Below are 12,010 nucleotides of genomic sequence, written 5' to 3'. Positions count from 1 at the left end.
CGAATGGTGTCCGAACATTGACACTGTTACGTTAACGTTTTTTATTTATTCTTTATTCTGGGGATAGTGAAGGCTCTCTAAATATTGGTGCAGTATTATAAAAATAAATGTGTCAATCTAAAAATGTAGCCTTTATTTTACTCTTGACAGTTTGGAATTTGTAACTGATATCGGTTATCAAATATGTAACTGTACACACCTACAGTTCACTATGCTTTATTCTTTGGAGCAGCTAACATCACACATCAGGTGTTGTGTGGAATTGCTGTTGTGAGGAATTATTGATTCAGAGCACAGTATTCGCTCAGAAGAACTACAGAAGAAGTGGATGCTGACATTCCCCTGGCGGACAGCGACAGAGGAGACTGTTTTAGTGCATTATCTTCAGAAGATTAGTGCAAAATGGCAGATCTTAAAAGAAGTCCTTGCTTAGTGATTCTAAGGGAATGACACTAAACCTTTACTCAAAAAAATATTCTGAAATCAAACTTCAAAGCAGTGCGCTGGGGATGTGTTTATGGGACATGGGCCCAGGAGAGTTTTTCTAGTGGTTGTAGTTTTAGTGGTTTGCCTCCACTTCTTTCTCTTCTCTCTTGAACACGTCATTAGCAACATAGTTTACAACAGTTTATTTACTTCTGACTTTTTCCACTTTTTCCATGCATTTCTATGTTGCTTTTATTTGTATTTTTTTTTGTACAAATAATGGGAAAATCGTGTTCGTGTACATGAATCAACAGATCAAATTTCGTGACTATTTCACGAACTGCGGGGAGACTGGGTTGCATGCTTACATTAGGTGTATTTCTTCAATTAAAATTCTGTATCTTCCAGGGCATTTAGTGCAGTCCCACTCATACCCACACATGTTGCATGTTGTTTGAATCTCAGATACTGTGCAAGTCCGAATGCAGCAAAGGCTAGCCAGCTGACATCTCATAAGAGACGATAGTCATCAAAGCGTTAAATGGCAGGATTATAACTGCACTGTCTGTTGTATTTGATTGAGAAGATAATGTTTCAGCGTACCATGTCATTATGTAAAGAGTGTGCTTTGCTTTTCCTAGACATCACTAGCTTTGATTATGTGTAGGGTGTGTTTTTGTTTGTTTTCCTTCTCTTTTGATTGGTCATTAACCCTCAAGCCAATCAGGAGAGAAACTTTTTAATGACCATCTTTATATGCATATAAAGTATCCCAGATAACCAACTGTTCTCTAGAATAAAGCTACAGTATTTTCTAAACAAGATGTTCATATATACTACAATCTTATAATGTCCCTATCACATTTAAGCTACAAAGTAGTGCATATATCAGTATTTCTTCAGAAAAGGCAAAAAAAAATTTCAGAGAATTGCCTTCTCATTAAATCAACGCTCCCAAAAAGTGTTTGGTTGTTTAAACGTCACTTTCCCCCAGGTATATCACATTTGAAACACAGTGTCATGGCTACAGAGAATGAGTTGGACCCAAATGCAGAGACTGGCAGGTAGTGTAGGTTTGTTAGAAGATTTAATAATAAATCACAGTTCATACCAAACAAAAGGTGTCCTGATACAGCAGGCAGAATACAAGCAGGAACAGACAAAATCCAAATAACAGGAACACCGAGACCAAAAGGGGTAGCTGACAAACAAACTCCAACACAGAAAACCATACCCAGTAAATACAATGACCTGACAACAGACAAGGGAAAGACAGAGAATAAATACACTGGGTAATGAGGTAACGAAAGACAGCTGACACGAGGAGAGGGAAACAGGTGAAACACATTAGGGCTGGGTAGAACAATCAAAAAAGGCGGGAAAACACAGGACAGGAAGTAAAACCAGACAAGACAGAAAACAAGACTACCAAAATAAAACAGGAAACAGAAACCAACACAACCATAACACACAGGTTTTAAAATATAACTTTGAGCACATTGTAAGTACACTACTGCAAAATTACTCAGAAACTGAAGAGAAAAGAATTGATAGCTCAAAAAGTTAGATCATTTTCAATGTTGGAACCCATGGACTATTGGTCTGACGACGATTTAGCCTCTGGGGGCACTCTGTGGTTCAGCACCTTGCCTAAGAACACTTCGACATGGAGACTGTAGGGGCCATCGAACCATCCTCCTTCTGAATGGTAGACGACCATTCCTCCTCCTGACCACAGCCGCCCATACAACTGGAGTTAACGCACTTCCAGAAAAGCCAAAACAACCAAACAAGCAAGAAATAACGTGCTCCTACAAAACTCTCAGAAGTGATCACTTAGCGTCAGCCAAAGATAAAGAGAAAACCGTGTAATGCACACAGAAAGATAAGGTGAGATGCTGTTTGAAACTGAAAAAACCTACTGTCATAAATGTCCTATCAGCACAGAGGGAAAAACCCACAGATGAGCAGGTACTGTGGAAGGATGGACAGATGGATAGATACATAGTTGGAAGATGTTGAAGACCTAAAGTGGGAGGGGGGTGTGGAAGCAATTCCTTGCACACCTCTCAGTCATAAATATGGAAAAGGAACAGCGCAGCTCAGCCAGCCCTCCTACGAGCAGAATGTTATCCTTCTTCATTGGCAGAGTGAGAAAGTCTCTAGCTAAGAGAGATACAGAACACTGATAAACAGATGAATGGATTTACTGACTGAGAGATGTATAGGCAAATAAACATAGAAACAACTGAGTTGGATAAACTGACATTGTCTTGGTTTTGACAGTATTTGACAGTTAAAGGCTAAGTCTTGCCTTTATAGAATGGTGCAACAGAAAGTGTTCTGGTTGTATATGTAGACACTTTAGTTTGAACTATTTGACCGTTAAACAAATAAGTGATAAAGGCTACATTTTGTAAAATGGGGCAACAGAAATTCATGATACTTAACAATCACAAAAGTGGGTTACTTTTATACAAGACTCTTTTGTAGAAATGTTTCTTCATTATCTTAAGTCCATTAAATTAACAAATTGCACATGAGGTTTGATGTTGAAGTTTCTTTTCTTTATGCTAACGCCTTCCAGCCGTTATACCAAACGATACAGTATATAGCTAGCTATAGAGTAAAGTACGGGAGCACAGAAATGGGTCATCCATATGTATCTTTGGTACATAGATACCTGGACATGGAAGCCATATATGATTGTTGACTTTTCCAAAATGAATGACATGGAGCACTGAAATGCTAGATAGTTTTGTGTCCATGTTTGCAAAAATGTTAGCTTAATTAATAGACAGATGGACTTTTATTTTTTTGCTGCTGTGTGGGCGAGCTGTAAGGTGATGCAGGTGTTGTGTCATGTTAAAGAGGTGGAGAGGTGACAGGATGACATGTGTCTCATTAACACTGCAACAGAGCCAACCAATGGCTCTGTGGACCTCCTCTGCTCCCCTCTGCCATTTTCATTATCAATGAATCTCGATTACATGTTGTGATAATCTCTGTCAGAGAAAGTCACAAAACAGAGAAAGATGTTTCACAATTTCCCAAGTGATGTCTAACCAACAGCTCAAAAACCCCAAGATTCTCAATACACAAACAAATTCATATTATATATTTCATATGTTGGATAAAGGGACTACAGCTGTATTCCATTGTGCCAATCTGTGTTATACAATGCTGATAAATTAAACTTCAATATTTCTTGATCAATTTTCAAATTTGTTGAATTTTTCTGTGAATCGACTAACCGATAAGTACAGAGTCCAAACAAGTTTACCCATGGGGAAAATGGAAGTTAATCTTGAAATCTTGTTCACCTTAATAAATGCCGTTTATTTTTTTTTATTGCACTATATTGTGATGAGGAAGCAGGGAATGTGGACCCAAACGCAGAGAGAGGCAGGCAGGCAGGCGATGGTTGGACTCAGAAATTTATTGTAACAAAAAACAGCAGTACCAAGACTGGAAAACTCACAAAATAACAAACTGACGGGCAAAACACAGGCAGGAGTAAACTGACACACGCAGGAAACGACACAGGGCACAGGGAAGCAACACAAGGGCACGGATACAACAATGATCTGACAGGAGACAAAGGGAAATCAGAGGCTAAATACATAAGGTAACGAACAAATGGGGGACAGGTGAGACAACTGGTGAAACACATCAGGGCGGGGCAGGACAATCAACAAAGGCGGGAAAACTCAGGAAGTAAATTGGACATAGCACGACAGAAAACAGACTATCAAAATAAAACAAGAAACAGAAATTCACAACAGGAGTACACAAAACAGGAGAAATACACACCAGGGAACAAAAATAAACAAACAGGCAACTGAAATGTCCATAACCACAACATATATGTGTGTATGCTTATGCAAAGTACTGTGATTAGATTCAACATTGGATGTATAACAGATCAAAGTCAGCTCCTGGCGAACTGGAAACCCTGTAGGTGTGAATGTGTTTCCTTAAGCCCGGATATATATATATATATATTAGTGCTGTCAGTTAAACGCATTATTAACGGCGTTAACTTTTTTATCACGAGATTAACGTTCTTTTTGGCCTAGCAAATTTTGTAGTTTTTTTACATGCTGTTGCAACAACTAGTAACGTTAGAAAAACTACAACACCACAATGGATCTAGCTAGACCGGTAACAAAACAACACACTTGTTTGGGCTTGCGAGCCGGCCAAAGAGGAGTCACGTTACGTTTTGAGTGGATGGCGAACGCGAGACGCCGAAATGGATGCCATTAAGATTCTGAATGGAAATTTTACTTTTAAAAAGTTGGCAAATGGTTCCATTGACAAGAGCAAAGTGATGTGTGTGTTTTCTCGTTGTGAACTGAGCTATCATCGCAGCACGTCCAGTCTGAAATACCACTTGATGGCCAAGCACACAGCTGATGCCAATTCTCCGCCCTCCCACGTCAAAGCCAGGCGACAAAAGCACAAAGCAAGCTGATCCACTTTTCCATGTTGATAAGAGCATTAAAATGAGAAAAAATAATGGGACAAAAAGAAATCAAGGGACATTTAGAATAGATAAAAATATGCGATTAATTGCGATTAATTGCGAGTTAAATCTGACATTAATGCAATTAATCACGATTAAATATTTTAATCGTTTGACAGCACTAATATATATATATATATATTACAATCTGAGCCCTCCTATAATGACTGTGGACCATCTTACATTTTTAAATCAGTTTTTTCTACATTATCATAGTAAAAATCATTCAAAATGATCTTTAACTGAATAAAACATCATTCAATTGATTATACAGTATCATCATCATCATCATCATCATCATCAACTGTTTTATCTAAATCCATCTGAGAAGATTAGAGGCTGGAGAGGTATCAGTCACCCCACAAAAGACTCAAATTAGACTCTAATGGATGAAATAAAAAATGCTTCAAGGCGCAGAAAACTTTGAACTGTGGCTGATGAATTTAACACAAACGTGTACTGGTCCTATCCATCTAAATAAGTAGGCTACAAATGTCCCTCTCCTCAGTTACTTAAACAAACCCAAATCTCGTTTACTTTTTCATCATAATCATAGGATCCGGATTAAGATGGCTAAATTTAGCGTCACGTGACCGGACCGCGATCGCCATCATTTTGCTTTGGTTTATGGGGGTAAATAGTTGTTTATTCATCGCCATGGAGTAGATTTGGCTGTTGACATGAATTAGTGAGTAAATATGAATCCCTCTCTGCACTCTAAAAGCTCTTCTACTGATTAGTGAAAGAGTGTGGGAGAGACTGGGAGGAGAGGGGGGGCTCGGGATGGAAAGAGCGATTTGTTTATCCAACACTTTTCTCCCTCAAATCTGATTAGCTCAATGTCACATTGAAGAGTTGGACCTCTCCAGGCTCTGGTGTGTGTGTGTGTGTGTGTGTGTGTGTGTGTGTGTGTGTGTGTGTGTGTGTGTGTGTGTGCGTGCGTGCGTGCGTGCATGTGTTTTCTTACATGCAAGCATTTTGCCTCGATTTTCAATTTCATCTTCAAGAAAAACAAAACACATTAGTATCTCTGTCACTTAGATGCTGTGTCTGTAGCTCCCGTGTCCTTCTCTTTCTCTTGTTTACACTAATCCCTGTGTCAAAAGCACCATTTGACCCTTCTGTGGAGAAACACGGTTAGTCCAACCCCTATTTTCCACTGGGCGCATCTGCACTGCCTTCCGGATGCGAGCAATCACAGCCATTCAAGTCAATGATTGATATTCCACCAGCTGCGCCCCGCCGCGTCCCAGAAGCACGCGTGATGCTGCTCTCCGCTCCACTAAAGGTCTATTTTCACACAAATATGTTCCTCTACAACACCACGGCCGACGAGGGATTCATTTTGGAGGTGGAAAAACACAATAGACATCACAGATCTTTTTTATAAAGACAACGCCAGAACAAAGACATGGAGTTTAATTGCAGGAGTGAAAGGTAGATATGATTAGCTAATAAACAGGTGATTGTTCTGTAAAGTACGTTTAGGGACATTATAATCTGCGAGTCGGGCAGCTCCAGTGTGGTATGGCGCGTGGCAGAGGACGGAACAAAACCTGAACGCAGCACAGACTCGCCCAATGGAAAATTGCAGTGAGGCCACATCAAAGTTTAGAGGTGAAAACAAGCTCCATCTACTTATATGTATTTAACCTTGGCATATACAAGTGCTCCGAGACTCAGACACCATAGAAATTCATGAAAATATAAAATATTTATACACATTTATTAGTGAAGACGAACAAAGACAAAACTGGACACAGAACACTTTTTGAATGCAGGGATAGTTTTTTCTTTTTCTTTCAAGGACCCATTTCAGCCACCTTTTCTTGTTTTGGTTTTCACATTTCCTCGTCCTTCACCCATTTGATTTTTAGGCGTTTAAAGAAATAAGCTCAGTGTGGAAAAATAATCATTTGATCCCTTCATTGTAGGAAATGGGACAAAGAAAAGTGGTTCAAAGACTTTTCAAAACACACAGGCCATGTTTCATTGAGTTTGCCTTGAGCAAGCTCAATGATGAACAGCTCCACATGAGTTCTATTTAGTATTTATTTCTTTATTTTTCTTGCAAACTAAATTATTGTTCCAAATGTGTCAATGATACAATACTGCAGTGCTTTCTGTGTGCACTGACTTCTGCTAACACTGTAACACTGTGGATAAAATTCACTAAATGCACAACTCCCCATGATGAGGCTGCTTGTATCACTTCCTGTAATTGTTAGTGTTGAGTATCAAGACAGAAAAATGTGAATTCAATAAGATTTGTTTTCTCCTGTCCAGCTACTGTCAAACATCACTAAATGAAATCCTGCTCCACTACATCTTTCTGTTCATCACAGTGATGTGTCTTCCTCCATTACAATTACAACATACTGTCCCTCTGATACATCTTTGAATCAAATACTCAAGACTTGGAAGGTGTTTGTCAAAAGTTGGCAGGTCAGCGTAGATTCAGATCGGTTGGACATGGGAACTGGGATTACAACAGTGAACCAGTTGTCAGAAGATTTCCTGACAAGAGACACCAATCAGTTGTACAATGGAGTTTATTGAAACAACATATGTAGCCATTCCACTTCCGGGATTGCTCTCGTTCTCCTGGAAATTCCGCCGGATGTCACTCTTTTAGGATGTCCGATTCCTTCCACATTCTTTGTGTTGGAATTTTAAACTCCAACTATGGTTAACTGTTCCTCAGCTCTCTGCAGCTAGACTATCTGTCCAATCTGCGTTTTCTGTTGCACGACTAAAACAACCTTTGAACGTACAGACGTTCCACTAAAACAAGTTCCTTCCCGAGGCTATTTTGCAGCGGCACCGTGGCTCTGCTCGGTGCTTAGCGCCGCCCAAGGCTATTGTGATTGCATGAAATGCATGAAAGTAACAATCCCCTCTTTCATTGAAGCACACAGAAAAGCACACAGGAAGGTTTTAGGGTTGATGCTTGCATTAGGGCATGGTCAGTTATTGTTTCTGATTTAAGGCATTTTCTTGTCTCTCTGTCCTCAGTTTTGGACGCACAGAAGGGAATGACAGGACTCGGCAGCAGACCAGTGCCATTCAACTGCTAGACCACTCAACAAGTTGGTACGTGGCACTCGTCTCTAACCCTCTCACTGTCTCTCCATCTGTGTCTCTTGTGTTTCTCCCTGGATCACTGCTTGGCATTGTCGATCTGGCTCTGTTATTCCCTCTTCAATATATTTCGCTGCCTATCCTGTTCCCTTTTGTTGCAATTGTTCTTTTTGCTTCTCTCTCTAAATCTCCCGTAAAAGAGCAAGAAGATTAGCACCAATTTGCCTTGATTAGGCTATTCTTCTTGCAGTTGGAGGGGAAAAAAAGACAAAAACCCGCTCTGCAATCTGAACACGTGCAGGGAACAAGTGATTGTGATCAATAAAAAATTATCAGGGAGAAAAAAAGGAAAACAAATGAACAAGGAATGAATTGCCAATTTCTGTTCTTGTCAAGTGTTTTTGGAAGGCAACTCTTGAGAAAAAGCTGTTTCCGCTGAAGGACTCTGACAGCAGTGTATGTGTGTCAGAGGGGAAGGGAGGGGGAGGGGGTTTAGCATTCAACAGAGCCTGATTATCAGACATTATATTGTAGTGAAATAACATGCCAAGGTGACTATTGTTGTAGATGTTGTTAACCTACATTAAAAGGAAATCTTTTCAAAGTGCTGGTTGCCAAATGCTCCACGTATTGGCAGTACTAAGAATGTAATATGATTTGTGTAAATTCTGACAGATTCAAATTGTGGGCATCAACGACTATTGCTCTGCTTTGTTTGACATGAATATATTGCTGTCACATATTTTTTTTTAAAGTGACTAAACTCAAGATCCCATTATTTCATTTGCTGTGTGGCTGCAGGGAAACACATATTTTGAACATTATATCATAGTGTTCAGGAGGCAAACTAAGCCAGACAGAGTGCTCTGTCCATGTACAATGACAAGCTATTATAATTCTCCATGTGTATCATAATTTATTTCCATTTGGACATTTTGAACTTGTGTCACAGCTGTGGTGAAAGACTCTTACCACCTGCTGTATGTCAGCGTGCACATTAGATAAAACAGCAACATTTAAACAGCAAGTTATCATTTCACAAAGTATCTACTGAAAATTCCACTGCAACAAAGGGAGTGTTTGGCAGCCGTTGTAGTGGCTTTCCACACACCCATCTTTAACTTACATATCCAGAGAGTATTTGAATATGATTGAGCTTATATACATTCACACCTTTTTTTAGATTTGGGATTTTGTTTTTGTTTTTTACTGTGGTATCAAATTGGGTATTGAGAATCGTGGAATTTTACTGGTATTGGACAACTCAGTTTCTGGCTTTGTGATATCCTTTTAGGAGAGGAAACAGTGGCAGCACTGACAGCCCTTGTCAGAGGCACGTTTATGGGGAATTTGATGTAACCATTGCCCATGTATTTTAGAGTAAGAGTGTATTTTCCATATCAAGATGTAGGCCACTCACTTACAACAACTTACAATAGCTTGGACTATGTGGACTCGTCATGAAGTGGAGAAACCATGCAGTAATAAGATCGTGAACTGGGTCTCTTTTTAAGCAGCAACTTCCAGGTCTGAAAATGGAGCCAATGCTAAAGTGCTTTAAACCTGCATTCTATCTTACTTCCAGCAGGGCTCCACTAGCTCCAAAAAGATGTCCCTTTGGATAGAAGTCTATGGGAAAATGACCCTACTCTCACTTGATTTATTACCTCAGTGAACATGTTCATTATGAGTTTATGGCCTCATTCGCTTGTTTCAAGTCTTCTTCAATACAGAATGATGTTCATTTTGTAAATTATGTTCCCATTTATTTTAAAATAGACGATAAAGCAGGGGATGTTTTAGGAGCGTGGCTACATGCCGATTTGTCAATCATGACAGAGGCTTAGCAATGGTAACCATGGCGCTATGGACATTAAAATAGCCCTGAAGTTATTTTGGGTGTTGCCCATGTTTTCATCTTAAACTTTGACCCTCTCACTGTGTGTTTTCACTTCATCAAAGTTAACTGGAACATTTGGTCACCTAAAAATATCTTGTTCAGCAATGGGTAACGCCTTGCCACAGAAAGCTATCTAGCGCTGGTGTTGGCTGGTAACTTAAAGAAAGATTTAACAATTTTCAACCGGATCATTTTACTGTCATACATGCTAATGAATGGGGGGGGTCCCGGTTTGTCCGCCAGCAAAACTCCGCCGGATGACTAACGTCAGGTTGAAAAGTTTCCCTCTTTAGCGTTTAGCTTAGTGCAGTGCCAATGAAACCTGTCACCCCCCAGCTCCACCCTTTTTTCCAAATATGGTCACTGGCTCCAAAATACCAAGATGGCAAAATTGCAAACTCCTGGCCTCAAAACAGCCCTCCACAAAACAATGGGTTACATCAGTTATTATTCTTTCCAGTCTAGGGTCTCTTTACATGTATCTCCATGTCCAATGTCCAAGTCCAAAAAAACAGTTGACTGCATTACTCCCCCATATATCGTCTTAGGCATTGCCACTACAAGCCTAACCCTAACCCCAACTTTATTCCTAATTCTAACCTGAATCATAAACACAACTCTAAAGCCTTAAAGCAACACCAAAGCACTTCGGTCCCCCTACAGGTTGGAAGCGTAATTGTCCATTACCACTGTCGTATGTCTCATTCAAACTACAGATCCGCTACCCGATCTGGCAAACTTGCATAGTGCGGTTATAGCCGATAGAGGGCCGCAAAGTGAATGCAGAAGTTGATGAACCACTGAAACAATTTTGGATTTGGATTTAAGGTAGAAAAGAATCTTGGTGTTGTTTTAAGGCTACAGCATGCTCTATGAGATGGCCTGTGTGCCCTCCCCTCTGCAGGTGTGCGGGCACTGTCTGAAAAAAAAAAACGAACATACTCCTGGCAGCTGAGCTCTCGTCCATACAGGAGTAGCCATTGATCTCTGACGCTGTAGGTGGGTCAGTCCACAGCAAGCACACAGTAAGGCTGCTGTAGAACAAGAAAGCAGGAAAAGAGTTGTATGTCGTACTAGTATCCAACATAACTTTTTTTCCCCACTGGCCCCCTCGGGCCGGTAGATCAGAGTTTTACTGGCCTCTTGTATATTTTTACTGGCCCAAAAAAAACGAGGGGGAAAAACACTTTATTAAATGGTTAATGTATTAATTGAATATACATCGTAAGGATTCATACGTCAGTCAATTTGGATTTGTACTCTCATTTATAGTTATTATACAGTAATGCTTGCTTTAATTTACGTTGAAAGGCCAAAGTCAGGGTTTACATTTACTATTGTAGTAACCTGAATATTCCCCAGCCATGTCCACTGAGCTACGTTAAGCTTTCATTTCAAAATGTTTGTAAACTTTCCAGCAGGGTTTGAACGCCACACTGGGGAGGCTGACTTTGCAGTTGGCTAACGTTAGCTAGTAATTATTAGTGCACTCCGCGGCCCTTCCGCCTCACTCCCAACCTCTAGGAGACTAGTTTGCCGGGAGCAGAGCAGACAGCAGCAAACAGCAGCTGTGGCTGCAGCAACTAGACCCCAGCCAGACCGGAACTGCTTAGGGACCGCAATGTTCGCTAATAATACTACCTAGCTCCCAGCGAAGGAGAAGAGTGGAGTCAGCGGATTGCAGCTCCGGTCTGGCTGGGGTCCAGTTGCTGCAGCCACTGCTGAAGGTCCAAAGCATGCATGAACTCTTTGTGGCAGGTGCCGGCGGTCATTTGCCGTTAGCAAACTCCATTTCTAATCAACGTTATGTTAAAACAATGTTAGCATTGTACATGTACAGCACATCTGTGGTTTTCCACTTGTTTTTGTGTTCTTCTGGTCTTTTTAGTGTTGGTTATCTGATTATATGTTCGTTTTTGAAGGAGACCGGAAGAGGAAGTGATTGGGTCAGGGTACCCACAATTAGCCAATCATCAACAAGAAGCACAGCTGCAGCTCTGATGTTTCAGTTTTTGAGAGGCACACGCTGGGAACACGTGCTGGTCACAATTTGGTTTGGGGGCATGCGCGTCTGC

The 12,010-nt window shown here is 40.5% G+C and overlaps 1 protein-coding gene across 1 annotated transcript in view; it reads left to right on the top strand.

Moving 5' to 3' along the window:
• LOC114563115 (teneurin-3-like) overlaps window positions 1-12,010 on the top strand; it is a 100,928-nt gene that overhangs the window by 29,651 nt on the left and 59,267 nt on the right. The window contains exon 2 of the mRNA XM_028589918.1: window positions 7,970-8,047. The gene's annotated coding sequence lies outside the window, so the exon portion shown is untranslated. The remainder of the gene's footprint in view (window positions 1-7,969; window positions 8,048-12,010) is intronic.

This window comes from Perca flavescens, chromosome 2 (assembly GCF_004354835.1).
Source record: "Perca flavescens isolate YP-PL-M2 chromosome 2, PFLA_1.0, whole genome shotgun sequence".
NCBI lineage: Eukaryota > Metazoa > Chordata > Actinopteri > Perciformes > Percidae > Perca > Perca flavescens.
This window is presented reverse-complemented; position numbering and strand designations above follow the sequence as displayed.